This window comes from Rhipicephalus microplus, chromosome 9 (genome assembly GCF_043290135.1).
Source record: "Rhipicephalus microplus isolate Deutch F79 chromosome 9, USDA_Rmic, whole genome shotgun sequence".
In the NCBI taxonomy this organism is placed as follows: Eukaryota; Metazoa; Arthropoda; class Arachnida; order Ixodida; family Ixodidae; genus Rhipicephalus; species Rhipicephalus microplus.
The window spans coordinates 70462554-70478046 of NC_134708.1; positions in this window are offsets into that span (position 1 = coordinate 70462554).

Here is a 15493-nt window from a genome sequence, read left to right on the forward strand (position 1 = left end):
ACATGACGTGTCTTTTCTTCCATGTTACCAATATTGTTACTTTGAGCTTACGCCTGTACGTCCTTTTTGCTAAACCAGCTGTACCATATTTCAGTCACCTTTCAAATATCCCATCGCGTATGGGCAATATTTGTATAGTTCCAAGCAAGTCATGTGCACTTTGGCTCCACCACTTGGTTTCACCGAACACATTCCCGCTGCACAGAACGAAAAAAAAAATAGGGGAACCATTTTCCCCCTCAAATTTCACTTGGGACTTTGCACCAACAAAAAATTACTGTGTGTTTCCCTTCTTCACGCATGCACGAATGAATGCATATATGTATTCGCTAGTACATCTGTGCATAAGAAATTCGCGGATGGATGCATAAAAAGATAAAGCATTACGTTTCTCTAGAATTGACATTGTCAAATGGGTCAAGTACTTCAGTCCATTCGAATTGAATCCCGGCTGCGACGGCTGCATTTGTGATAGAAGCAAAAATGTTGTAGGCCTGTGTGCTCAGATTTGGGCGCACGTTAAAGAACCCCACGTAGTCGACATTTCCAGAGTCCTTCACTATGGCGTCCCTCACAATCTTATGGTGGTTTTGAAATGTTCACGGCCACATATCATAACACTGCAGTCTTTTCACCGCACAAACGTACAAAAAATGGCAGTTTTAAATTGAAACGGAACGGAAATTTTTGCAGGTATGCACAGGCCCTTGTTTACGCTTGCCCAGTGTTTTAGAACTTCGTGCATGTATCCAAATGCGTAGATGCACGTATTAGACTTAATAATATTCTCTAGAGGTACTCTTAAAAAATAGCGCTGTCGGTTATATTGATACTATGGTGAAAAGTTGTGTTCAAAAATTGGCAGATTCCACGTACAGTGGGAATCGATGATATGCGAAGCATGAATAGTAAAGCTTGATATGTCACTTTAAAATCGTCACAATGTTACGAGAGGGAGGTAGATGAGGCGTGTGCTCAGACTTGGGGGTCACATTAAACAACCCCAGGCTGTCGAAATTTCCGGAGCCCTCCACTATGGCGTCTCTCATAATCATATGATGGTTTTGCGACGTTAAACACCACCTATCAATCAATCAATGGAGGTAACTGATGCTGTACATGACTTCCGTGTCATGATTATAAAGTTTGGATGTGTCATTTACTTTCGTCATCTATTTACGTCACGTGATACCAAATTTAGTGTATGTGGGGCTAGCGAAACGGCCGCGAGCACGCTATTAGCGGGGCATGTTGTCATGCTCTTAAATGACACAGGTGTCAAGATTATCATGTTTGCACCAGTCATATATTTCGTCATCCATTGACGTCAAGTAACATCGAATTTGGTATATGTGGAGCTAGCAAAATGGCCGCGAGCGTATCATGAAAGGCCTAATATACTCCAATGTAGTGCTGACGCGCGCGCACACTGGGAACAACGGCGCTACGTTAACAAAACGCGAGCACTCTGTAGTGTGATGCCAGGCGCGACCGACGCGACCAGCGTCCGTCGGCAAACAGCACGAAATTCGTGCCGATGAGTTAAGTGCCAACCACTGGTACGCGCACGCCCGCGCCTACGCGTCAAAAGCGTCTAGTCACGCCTATGGAAGAAAAGGGCGCGCAACCACTTGTACGCGTCGGCACTCGCGCCTGCTCGCGTCGCGCCTAGCTGACGCGCAGTGTTGCTAGAGCTTTTGATGTGAAACTGCCAAAGCATTGCCTGAAAATATTGACTTTTCAAACATTTGTTACTCTTCTTTAAGCCATGGAGGAGCTTTTGTAAATTGAAATAGTATATTTTATATTTAAATTGACACTTTTCCTAAATATTTAAACTGTTTATTAGAAATCAAGCCAATAGTGTCGACTGTATTCGCGTGTCATCCACATCAACATCAGCTCTTCGCGCCAGTTTGTTTTTCTCCATGTGTGCTCCTGTTGACGGGTGGACGTGTGTTTGACTGTTTCACGAAGCTTTCTTCGTGCGTTTCTCGCAACCATGCCTGCGGTGTCGGCAGTTTCCCGCAGGAATAGAACAGTTTTCACCTCGACACTCGTGCTCCTCATGCTGCTCATAAAAAAGCCCTGTGACCTTTTCACAACCCCATTAAAGAGTAAACAAAATACCACATATCAAATACCACATATCAAGCTAATCTTATGATGCACACAAAACTGGTACTTTCAGTTTTCTTTTCGCAACTGTTGGGTAGTGTAACATTTTTCCTTGCATCTTTGCAAAGAAATTGTTTAAAGAGAAAGTTCATGCATCAAAATAATGAGTGATTCAGTTAACATGACATAAAATGTAAAAATGACATATTTAAAAGAAATTCGCACTTGGCCCCGTACCTTAATAAAAAAAATCACTTCAGCCATTGAAATAAAAATAAACTAGTCCACATACTCTATTACTAATTGCATGAGCTTCATTTTCAGCTCAAACTGTCGCTGTTATGGTATCTTCTCCATGTATTTAGCAAGGCACAGCCCAAAATGTTCATGTTCGTTTCTTGGCTCAGTTTTCTCAAATGTCTCGCAAAAGTCTTGCACATTTTGAGTAATGCTATCTAACTCTTCTTCATTCCTTCCTTTTGCAACTTCTTCACTGGGTTGGTGTTGATCCGGCGCTTCTATCAGTGACGGCAGGCTCTGGTGCAGTCTTCTCTTGGGGGTACAGGCAAACAACCACTGGAGGCCCAGAAGCATCATCATCTGAATGTGCAGAAGCGTCTTACAGTGCGAAACACTGGTCTTCAAACTGGACCATGTCCTGCAGAAGCTCCTGCACATTCATACCTATGCTGGTAGTAGGGCTATCAGGCCTCGGTGGTTGCCTGCCAGCCTGCACCTGGCTTGCAGGCCTTACTGGTGCACCCGGACTGCAGAAAAGGCTGGAAGTGCTCTGCAAGCTGGCAGGGCTAACATAATTTCCAGATGTCCTGCAGGCAGCAACATGTGCGAACGTTATGACCTTACATTGATGAAAAGCCAGCTAAAGAAGTACCCGAGTGTAAATATTTAGGAATTTATTTAACAGAATCATTTCATTGGAACAGGCACATAGAAAAAATGATCTTAAAGGCTAGTAAAACGTTGTATTTTATTCACAGAAATTTTCACTGTGCAACAAAAAAGGTAAAGGAAATTCTCTACTTCCTGCATGTAAGGTCTATACTTGAATATACTTGTCTTACCTGAGACCCAGCTCAAAAGTATCTTGCAGAAACAATAGAAAAATTCAAAACCAGGCAGCCCGTTTCGTCCGCAAAAATTACGACCTATTTGCTGGTTTATCAGACATAAAGGCCACATTAGGCTGGGAACCTTTACAATCTGGAAGACGGAAACTTCGACTAAAACTTCTGCCTAGTATATACTATAACCTTTTTAAAGGCCAATACCCAGTAGCACCAACATATCGTTCCACAAGATGCCAACACACACATAAAATACGCGAACACACATTCCAAACCACAACTTTTGCTAACTACTTCTCTTTAAAAACAAGTAGAGAGAGGAACAAACTTCCCGAAGATATTGTAAACTTGAGTGACAACAGCGCTTTTTTTTCCATTGTTGTGACATCGTGGCATGCTTATTCACTTTTAGTACCTGTTTGCCACATGTCACATTGTACTAAAATATTTTTGGATTCAATGCTGTAATTATTATATGTTGTTTTATTTTCCAGAGTGTTTCAAGCGTCACTATTCATAGAAATGTTAGTAACCACATTGAATTTTGTGTGCAAACTCCCCTGCAGTAATGCCACTGTGGCGTTGCAGGAACTCTAAGTAAATAAAAATGAAATATAATTTCACCTCTTTCTGCACTGAAATAGAATTAAGGATTAAACTGTGATTTTTCCTAAGCACATCACTTGGTATTTCACACTCTGTCACACTAAAATACTTTGCTATATCTGGTTTTGCGTGTTTTCCAGACCATATACAAAGGGCCCTTGCACTTATTTACTTGCACTTCAATTAAACTTTGGCAATGAGGCAATCTAAGGTAAAAACAATGTAAACATAACTAAAAACACATTAACGTACTTGCATTTCATTTATGTAATCTAGAATTCTATGGCACGAACCACATACAAAAAGAAAACCAAGAATCTAACTGTGCTGGCAATACAGCTCGAAATGGCACAGCTAATGATAGATGAAGTGATCACAATTCATTTTACATCAAGCAAAATCTCTGGCATAGTACATTATCTTGGAAAACAGACGGACAGGGATTATTAGTGGCGAAACGAAAAAAAAACAATATGAATAACACTTTCATAAATTAAATATACAGCAAGCCATATTAGCCATACCAGAAGCTGGGCTGATTGACCAAACAGTAATAGTTGTTTTGCAGCAGTGGCCATGTCCTTATGCATAAAGCCCATGTTGGGCAGGCCACATTGGTGTAGTAAACTGCACATACTCTGCTACTATAGCACATGTGATTCACCAATAACTGCAACAGATGCTAGCAAAGAAGCGTACATACCTTATAGAAGGATGTCAACAGTACATATAAGATTGATTCCTAGAGTCGTTTTAGTGCTTTCACTGGAATATTCAGTCAATTTTAAGGTAAAGAAAAAATGTAAGTATTGTTTTCTCTTCGACGAACTACAACGTTTAGTTGATGCAATATGACCATGCATGTGGTGTAGGAATAATGTGAATGTTTGCGGCAACGTTAAACGTAAAGGCACAGCTATGCACTTTACTTACATCCAATATATTTGCTCATGATCTCGAACACAACTGTGTGTATGTTTTTTATATATATACTGTACAAGTACAATGTCAATATTTATTTAAGTGGGCACGTGAGCGTGTGGCCTGCCAACTCTGGTGGCTGCTTGCGGCATGTTCAAACGGGAGCGAGAGCTACCACAGCCTCCTTTTGCGTCATCTAGTGGCGAGCAAAACAACCAGTCATAGGTGATATAAAACTGGTGGCAAACTTGAGCCCCTACCTCTTTTTAAGGCATAAGAGGTCAGGCCTGGCCTCTTGTGGGTTCAATTCCTGCTGGAACCCCGATATTTTTGCATTCGCCTCAATGCTGCCAATGTTAGTTTTCATTACCACTCTCACATTCCAACAACCAATGTCTTCTTACCATTCCTGGGTAAATATAAATCATCAATCACCTGTGGAACATATGGTGGCTAATGTTATTTAATTATATTCCATACAAGTCTGGAGAAAAGGCTTTGACAGCGAATGCAACGGGATTTTCACCTTAGCCATGCCATGACCAGGTCGAAAAAGGAATTACAGCTCACTCAGACTCACTTAAGAAATACATTTTGCTATGAGGACTCACTCCGACTCAGACTCGCCACAATGAGAGTGCTCAGTCTCACTGTACTTTTTCAGAACCGAACTGAAGTGCGGACCCAAACTCACCAACATAGCTACTCAGTCAAACTCACAGTTTCGCCTGAATCTGGGTTGCTTCACGAGTTCATTAGTGCAAAATTACCTTTTCCAATCTTAGTGTTAACGCTCCTTAACGCAAGTAACTGGCATAATCGATTCTCTATAATATGCCTTCAATCTTGTAGCTTTAAGAACGAGTTCTCAGTGGTTTCGATTCGATGAGGAGATTTTTAATGAACTATGCGACTCGCGCGGGATATCTTGAGAAACCACCTACCCTGAAAAATTGGTGGGGAGAATCCTGGCGCCCTTGCACCCCTAATTCGCTCTTTGAATCAACAAATATTGTGCAGCGCATTGTTGAGGTATCTGTGAAAAGACTTAGCACAAAGTTGAGTTTATGTAACACTCAACCAAAGAAAAAAATGTCAGTGTTCCCTGAAGTAGCAAAAAATAATTTTTGGGGTTCTCTAAATTACCATGTCATTACGACAGAGACGCCGTAGTGAAGGGTTCTGAAAATTTCGACCACCTGGGGTTGTTTATAATTTGCATCTATATCTATGTACAAAGGCCTCAAGCATTTTCACCTCCATTTAAAATGCCTCTGCTGTAAATGAGATTTTATCCTACACCTGTGGGTCAGCAGTTGAGCACCATGACCACATGACCACCGTGGTGGGTGAAATAGCAAAAAATTAAGAACATGTATGATGCAAAGAGGGCTCTCTGAATATGCACAAAAACATTTGTTTTTCCATTTGACAACACTGCCCAACAATGGAAAAATGCACACCATTGTGTCAGCAAAAGGTTTTATCAAGGTCTTTAATGTGGTTGTCATTAATGTTAGTATTGTCAGTACCACACTGCTTAGATTACTATAGCTGTTGAAACGAATAATTTTTTCACATCACTGCACACTGCTGCTTTGGCCACATGTAAAAGAAAGCAACACTTGAACTTCCTACATGCTGTACACTGCATTCAATATATGCTTACTTGAAAATCACAGAATTTTCAGCGTCACATTATTTCTATTTAAAAAGATGACATTTAGCAATGCTCATGACAACGATTAATGAAATGACCTACGCCCTTGTTTTCATGGTATCCTTGAGAAAGTATAAAAGCGGGAAATATGGCCACGTGATGGTGATACACTCCCCATCGTCCAGGCCGGCACCACTCTTTGCTTTTTTATTTGCTACGAAGAGCCGCCAGAAGTTGTTGCGTAGCGACTTCCAGCGCTTCTGTACAATCTCGGCAGCTTCTGCGCAATGGGAAATACAAAGATTGAAGCGCTTATGCATGTCGCACGAACGACCAAGCGCTAACTTACCATCAATATTTACATTCGGTAACATGGCTGCAGCTACCTCCCGCCACATCACGGCCTTCACAATCTCGTCCTTGTGCTGCCGGTGGCTTGCCATCCATAATGATAGTCTATGCTGCACTGCAGCGATGAGAATCTCGTTGTCAATGAAGGCACCGTCCATTGCTTGCTCCTCACACGACAACTGCCGCACTGCACGGCTGAACACAAAGCACCGCGCTTGTGCAGCACATGTTCCGGAAGTGAGACCATGAGCGCCGTAATCATCCGGTGCGACCGTAGTTCGAAGATTTTCAAGGCCGAAAATTTTCATGCCTGCCTACTGCATCGACTCCTAGTGGATGTAGTTTTGCAGGAACACATACAATCGGCTAGCAATTTTCACAGTAGGACAGTTTCACCGCTGCACGACGACGGCTCACAGATCACACAGTTGCATTCGTCGCATGCTTCTCGTTAACACGCACACCGGTGCTACAGTGCAATTTATTCACGTAAACACGCACATCGAAGCTTTAGTGGAATTCGTTCACGTAAACACGCACATCGGAGCTACAGCTGAATTAGTTGATGTAAACACGTATCCCGGATAAATTCGTTCGTGTCAGTGACACCATGTACTACAGCTCAACGGAGTTCGTACGCCGATGTAAACGATGATCACATGTCACTAGCTTGGCATCACACGCTACTGCAAAGACATCAGACAAGCCTCAAGCACTCTTTCTATATATTATTATTTTTTTCTTTTTTTAGCCAGCTGAGACGTAAACAACTTAACTTTCGTTGTCTGAGTTTGTCACGTCAGCTTCCGCCGAGGAATGCAAACGAAGCACACATCTTTTTCGGCATCCGGCTAGTGTCGATCATCATGACTTCTATCATCGGAAGCATCTTACCACCACAGCCCACTGACATCGAGCACAACGTATGGAGATGAAAGCACAGGCGCAGTACAATCGCCGATACGATGTTTTCACACGGCCAACGACCACACTGAAACTGGCAGGCACTCGCTAGGAAGCCGGCAGGTACTCGCTGGATTTGTCGGCGTCACTCGCACTCGGCAAGAAATTGAGTCATGCTGGTATCACTCACAGACATTCGTCGTGTCATGCTAGATGACGAAGCGGTCATACAGGAATGTTTGGAGTAGTTTTCGTGCTTGCTTCTAGCACTCGGCCGTGCCTTCGAAGCGGCGGCCATTAGGCCCAGCACTCGGAGGCATCGCGGCCTCTGGTTGGTTGGCGCCGCTGTACGCGTGGTGACATAGCGTACGTGAGGCGAAATATCAAGCCCGGCTTGATCCCTCGCGCCTGCTCGCGTATGCCCTTCCGACGTCGACGCCGAGAGGCGCATTTGACGCTTTTGACGCGTAGACGCGAGCGTACGCGTGCCAGTGGTTGGCACTTTATCCAGAAAACACTGCGTCTCCCTCTTTTCGTGACGGAGGGACGCCGGACGCGCTAAAACGCGCATGCGTCAAAGCAACGCAGCGCAGCGCGTGCCTGCGAGTATATGGCGGGACCAGTGCCTCGCGTGGCAACACCGGCGTGACGCGACAAAATGCCCCGCAAGGGCGTCTGCGCAAGCAGGCGTTTGGTGTGTAGTGACACCACGGACCCGAGCTAACGGGGGCTTTCGACCCCTCCCATGCCTAGCCATGCGTGGCTTTGCTGTGTCCGGGGAAAAGAGGATCCTGGGGGTTAAGCCAACGCTGGGTGATTGGATCTTTAAGACCCTCCAGCGGCGGCAACACTCCCCTTTGGACCCGGCTTCACGTAGACGGAACCCCCGGATTGACCCGCCCGGGGGGAATCGGCAGTCGCCTTTTCCTGTCTCGCCTTCACATCTTCGTCTTTTCTCTTACTTTAAATCTTTCCTGTCCTCTACTCTCTTACATTGACTCCCATGTTTCCGTGCGGCAAAGGTTAACCCTGTGTGGCTATGCTACCTTGGATACACGATATTCGGTTATAGTGGTGGCGTACAGCTGGCGTCTGCAGGGCCTGTACCTACAGATCCTGCAGCGTCCCCTTGTAGGACTCCATGGTGGGTGGCTGGCGCCGCTGCCGAAAGTAAACATTTACATATGGCTAGTTCCTTCCCTCACTCCCTGATCGCCCTCAGAAAAGAGGGCGCACCGATGAAGTCTTCCAGTCTTTTGGTCACCAGAAAGTATTTTTTCCCCGATTCGACGTTATCCACGCTGACACACCCGGGAAATCAGTGCGAACACTTTCACCTTTTCTAGTCTCGAAGTCTTTGACAGAAATCTTAAGCCCAGGATATAAAGCATCGAGAATGGAAAGTGGTGACCTCCTGTTGGAGCTCCGCGACCAAAAACAATATGAGAGACTGCCTAATCTAGTGAAATTCAGAGACACCAAATTAATAGTAACCCCACACCGAACCATGAACACCACCCGTGGTGTTGTTTCAGATGATGACCTGTTAGGGCTGACGGAGGCTGAACTTTTGGAGGGTTTCATTGAAGAGAATGTCATCAACGTGAAACGAATTAGGATGAGGCGTGATGGCAAAGAAGTTCAGACTAAGCACCTGATACTTACTTTCAATTCAAGTGTACTGCCCGACTCAGTTGAGGCTGGGTACATCAAGCTTCGAGTGAGGCCATATATACCAAACCCTCACCGATGTTTCATACGTCAGCGGTTCGGCCATAGTTCACAGAACTGCCGAGGCCGCCTAACTTGCGTGAAATGCAGTGCTGAAGAACACACATCTGATGCTTGTGAAAACTCTCTTCACTGTGCGAACTGTATGGGGAGCATGCCGCATACTCACGGTCATGCCCAGCCCCGCCATGGTGGTCTAGTGGCTAAGGTACTCGGCTGCTGACCCGCAGTTTGCGGGATCGAATCACGGCTGTGGCAGCTGAATTTCCGATGGAGGCGGAAATGTTGTAGGCCCGTGTACTCAGATTTGTGTGCACGTTAAAGAACCCCAGGTGGTCAAAATTTCCGGAGCCCTCCACTACGGCGTCTCTCATCATCATATTGTGGTTTCGGGACGTTAAACCTCACATATCAATCAATCAAATCAAATCACGGTCATGCCCATGCTGGAAAAAGAAAAAGAAATTGTCGCAATTAAAGTAAAGCAAAACATTTCTTTTAGGGAGGCACGAAGGCAGGTGTCTTAACTAGCTTTGCTGAAGTGGCGCGACAGGGGGCAGCGCCACGACGGCCCCCGGCGGCTGTCTGGCACACGCGTAGTGAGCCAGTGGTGATGCCATCCGCCCCCTTGACGGTTGCAGCCAGTGCTGCTCCACCATCCAAGAAAGACCCACCAACCTCCGGGCAGGGGGCCGTGAAGGTCTCGTCTTTTGAGGCGAGGCCCTCAAAACAAACGCAGCGCTCGCAAGAGCGCGTGTCCAGCGCCTAGCAAGAGGCAATAGACACCAAACCGAGTGTGAAGGCTCAGCCAGCGCCTAAGGATCGGCGCGAATCCGTCGACCGATCCAAAGAAGAAAAATCTCGTGTCACGGCGCCTGGAAAGGGTCCGTGAGCTAACTTTCTATCCTTCAGCACACAGCACAAAACACATCTAAAATGGACACACAAGTATTGCAGTGGAATGTGAGAGGACTTTTTCATAACCTCGATGATATTAGAGAACCTATTGATAAACATACTCCAGAGGTGCTGTGTGTTCAGGAAACAAATCTCAAGTCCACACAAACTTTCTAAACCAATATGCCATCTTCCGCAAAGACCTTGACAAAGCTGCCGCTTCGTCGGGCGGTGTCGCTATAATAGTTGATAAAGGTGTTGCCTGTAAGCAATTAAACATCCGAACTTCTCTTGAGGCAGTTGCTGTCCGAGCAGTACTGTTCAGGAAGCTACTAACAATTACCTCTTCTTACATTTCTCCTTGCTGTCAACTTTCGAAGACACAATTTCAAACCTTCATTGATGAACTTCCTCTGCCGTATATAGTCATTGGTGATCTAAATGCACATAATCCCCTAAGGGGCGACTCCCATTTAGATGCGCGAGAACGCCTAATAGAACACTTTCTGTTTTCGTGAGGTGCATGTCTACTAAACAAAAAAGAACCAACATATTATAGCACTACACACAACACGTACTCATCTATAGACCTGAGTATTATCTCGAGTACAATATTTCCATATCTGCACGTTAAAGAACCCCATGTGGTCGAAATTTCCGGAGTCCTCCACTACGGCGTCTCTCATAATTGGTGGTTTCGGGACATTAAACCCCACATATCAATCAATTTCCATATCTGGAGTGGTTCGTTCTCTATAACCCCTTTGGGAGTGACCACTTCCCGATTATGTTGAAGGTAACAGAAGGTACATGCTCGCCTCACTTTCCTCGTTGGAACACCAAGTCAGCCGACTGGGAACTGTTCAGACAGGACAGGACAAACAACTTTATTTGGTCCTGAGAGGCAAGGCAGCGGGCCAACTATGTAGGTCCCCACCCAGCCGTTGGCTAGTCCCATGTCGGAACAGAGAGGCCATGCCTCTCCGCTCGTTCACGGGCCCTCGGGACAGCCTGAAGCTGGACGTCTTGTCTGAGGTCTGTGATTGCCGTCGTCCAGTCTTCTTCTGTTTTAAAATCCTGTAACGCAGGGCACTGCCAGAGCATGTGACTCAAAGAGCAAAATTCACCACAATCTAGGCAAAGTGGATCAATATCCGGATGAAGCATGCTCAGAAAGCCCCTAGAGGGGTAAGACCCCGTCTGGAGCATGCGGAGCGTGCTTGCTTGTGATCTGTGGAGCTTATGATGGGGAAAGGGAAAAGTCTGTCGCTCTCCTCTGTAATGAGATGTTATCTCGTGAAAAGTAACGAGAGGATCACTGTGGACGAGCTCTCCCGAACCCACCCGAGAGACCACCCCGTCGCGGCTTGTGAAACCTCGCGCACAGTCGTGGGCTATCTCGTTTGGGTTCAGGTGACCCGGCAGTACGTCTGGTCCCATGTGAGCGGGAAACCAGACTATGTGATGAATAACGTCTGAGGGGGGTTTGCTGTGGAGAATTCTGGCTGCCTCTGTGGCTATCAATCCCGATGCGAACGCCCTAACGGCCGCTCGGGAATCGGTGTACACCGTGGTGCGTTTCGTGTCCAGTAATGCCAGCGCTACAGCAGCCTGTTTTGCTACATCGAGCAAGGAGGTCTTCACTGAAGCTGCCGAGACAAGTTCTCCCCTGTCATTGACTACTGCCACGGAAAACCCGCTGCCGCCGGCGTGGCGCGCCGCGTCCACAAATGTCTCTGTTCCGGAGAGGTTCTTTATGAAAGCCCTAGCCCTCGCCAACCTACGACCTTTATTGTGTTGGGGATGGATGTTTCGTGGAAGAGGGTCAACAATAAAGGAATTCCTTGTTTGATAATCAAGCTGCGTAGTTTCTCCCTGATTGAAGATAGGACGGAGGCCTGCCGCATCGAGCAGTTTTCTTCCTGTTTTGAAACTCGATAACCGAATTATTTGTGCTGACCTTTGCGCTTCAATTAATTCCGAAGTGGTGTTGTGCACTCCCAACTTCATGAGTTTTTCTGTGCTAGTCGTGATTGGGACGCCGAGCACCTTTTTGACACTTTTGCGCATGAGCGTGTCCAATTTATCCCTTTCCGTTTTGGTCCAATTGAGAGCCGCCACTATGTATATGATATGGCTCATGAGGAAAGCGTGGTGGGCCCTAAGGAGGATATCCTCGCCTATGCCGCCCTTCTTGTTGGACACCCGCATAATTAATCTCAGAATGTTCTCTGTTTTTGTGGTGAGATGGGCTATAGTCTTTGCGTTGCATCCCTTAGAGTCTAATAAAAGCCCCAGAATTTTCATAGAATTGACTCTAGGAATTGTGCGACCATCCTTGGTGCAAAGGCTAATGGGCACCTGATCGAGAGGGGTGAGTCCCCTAACACCTCGTCTAGCCTGTCTGTACAGCAGGAGTTCCGACTTTTCCGGCGAAAGCGCCAGTCCCGTACCTTCCAGGAAAGACTCTGTAACGTCCAGAGCCTCCTGTAGAGCTTGTTCAACCGCCGCCTCCGATCCTCCGGGACACCAGATTGTAATGTCGTCAGCATATAAAGCGTGTCCGACATTAGGAACTTTAGAAAGGCTTGCCGAAAGCTTGCGCATGGCTATGTTGAATAGAAGGGGGGAGATAACTGCCCCTTGGGGAGTACCCCTTCGTCCGAGTTTGAAAGGCTCCGAGACTGATTGTCCCAGTTTTATTGCCGCCGTCCGACTCTCGAGGAAAGATTCAACGAAGGAGAAGAATTTAACTCCCAGGTTCAAAGCCGATATCTCCTTAAGAATATAGTCGTGTTTGACAGTATCGAATGCTTTAGTGAGGTCCAGTGCGAGGACCCCTTTTACATCTTTGCTTGGAAAGTCAATTATTTGTGTTTTGAGGAGGAGCATGACATCTTGCGTGGAAAGTGAGGGCCTGAAACCTACCATATTATATGGAAATAGGTCATTCCTCTCGATGTAGCGCGATATCCTGTTGTGTACTGCATGTTCTGCTACTTTGCTAAGGCAAGAAGTAAGGGAGATCGGGCGGAGGTGATCTAAGCTGGGTGATTTACCTGGCTTGGGAATTAAGACCACTGTGGCCCTCTTCCAAGTTTCTGGTACGACGCCCTCCTCCCATACCCTGTTTATCTCCTTCACTAAGGCCTGAATGGCTTTATCATCCAAATTTCTTAAGAGCCGATTCGTAACTCCATCGGGACCTGGGGCAGACCTTCCGTTTAGGCTATGGAGCACTTCCCTGATCTCAGCTTCCGAGAAGGGAGCGTCCAACTCTGGGGAAGGCACACCCTCATACCGGTGGGGGACAGAAGTTGAGCTCTGGCTAAGCGGGAGGTACTTGTTGGCAAGTATCTGAAATTGGGAAGCTTCTGAGATGCCTGCCATTTTCTCCTTATTAATAAGTCGGTCTATGGCTAGTTTCTGATTGCCTTTGGATTGTCCATCATCTAGGAGGTGTTTGAAGAGGGTCCATTTGCCTCCTTTGCGCATTTTCCCGTCCGCAGCCGAGCAGATGTCCCTCCATTGTTGTTTATGGAGTTCGGAGCAGTGCTCCTCAATATGCCGATTGAGCTCCGCAATCTTTTTCCGTAGCCTGCGATTTAGCCTTTGTTTTTTCCATCTCGCGATGAGAGAGCGTTTGGCGTCCAGGAGGTGCGCTAACCTTGCATCCATCCCCGGAGCATCAAATTCTGTTACTATTTCTTTTGTGGCCTTCTCGACATCCTTCTGGATTTGTACCAGAAGTTCACTGAAGGTGTCATGTACTGACTCATCTTCACCTCTGATTTGCCTAAAAAGGTCCCAGTCTGTATATTTATAGGTTCTTGGGGGTGGTGCTCTTATTTCCATCCGGAGTTCTATGATGCTGTGGTCGCTTCCCAAGTTCTCCTGTAAGTTGGACCACTCGACCACCGCATTTCTAGTGAAGCTGAGATCAGGCATCGTGTCTCTGGCGACCGAGTTTCCCAGCCTCGTGGGAAAACGCGGGTCGGAGATAAGCGTTAGGTTTAAGTCTATACTGGCTGCAACTAGATTGGCCCCTTTCTTTGTCCTCGTAACATAGCCCCAAGACGGATGGGGAGCGTTGAAATCCCCAGCTACTATTAAAGGGTGCGATCTGGCGGCAGTTGCGACCCTATGAAGGAGTGAGCGGATATTATGTTTATAAGCCGAAGGAGGGCTATACAGGTTAAAAACGAATATGTTGCTTCGGATTTTGCCGTTGGGGATGATTTCAATTAATTGTGCCTCGAGACCGGATCTCTTATCCGAGTCGCAAATTTTGACTTCGTGCTGCTCAAAGGAGGTATCTTTCCTGACCAACGTGGCGATACCTCTGCCATTTGCGCCTTTTTGGCTAATCGAACGGTAGCCCGAGAGAACTACCTTCTCGCTAAGTGTTTCCTGCAAGAGCAGGACGTGCGGCATTGACGCCTGTGCTTGGATGAGCTGCAGTAGAGCAGCTTTACGCCTTAAGAAACTTCCGCAATTCCACTGCCAGATAGTTATGTTTCCGGTTTGGCCCACCATTTTGAATATTATTGAAGGAACATAGCCTGCGGCGAACTCGTAGCGTCCGAATCCTGCTGCACTATCTTGGCTTTTGCAATCGTACCAGTGTTGGTCGTCTTGAGTTTGCTAGAGTCAATCATTTTCATTTTAGATTCGAGGATTCCTACTCGACGTGTCAGGTGGGAGACGCTCCCGTCCATACGTTCGATTGTGCTAGATTGAATGGCTAAGGACTCTCTCATCTGCTTGAGCGATTCCTGAATCGCCGTTAAAGACGCGAGTACATTTTTCTCAGGGACCTGAGCGGGGACTCGTCACTTTGCATTGCCACGCTTTCCGCGATCGCGGGGGGCGAAACGGCCTTGCGCTTATTCGACCCTCCTGCTTGAACCGGTATGGGTGTGGCTACTTCACGGGGTTCACGCGAGTTGCGGAAGAGCTCGAACTCGGCCCTCAGCGTTCGTAGTGCTTCTTTAAGTTCTGCATTTTCTTTTTTAAGCATTAAAATCTCTGATTGTTCTCTTTTTTGCTCTGGTAAAATGCCCTGCGTTACCTTTTGGCCACTTGGGATGTTCATCCTGGCCTTGTCCGCCCAAGACATTTGCTTCTGAACGTGGCCCTTGGAACCCGATCGTCCTCTCGAACGGGAGCGACTGCTGCCCTTGTCACGCCCTCTGGAGCGAGAGCGCGATTTGCTGCCGGA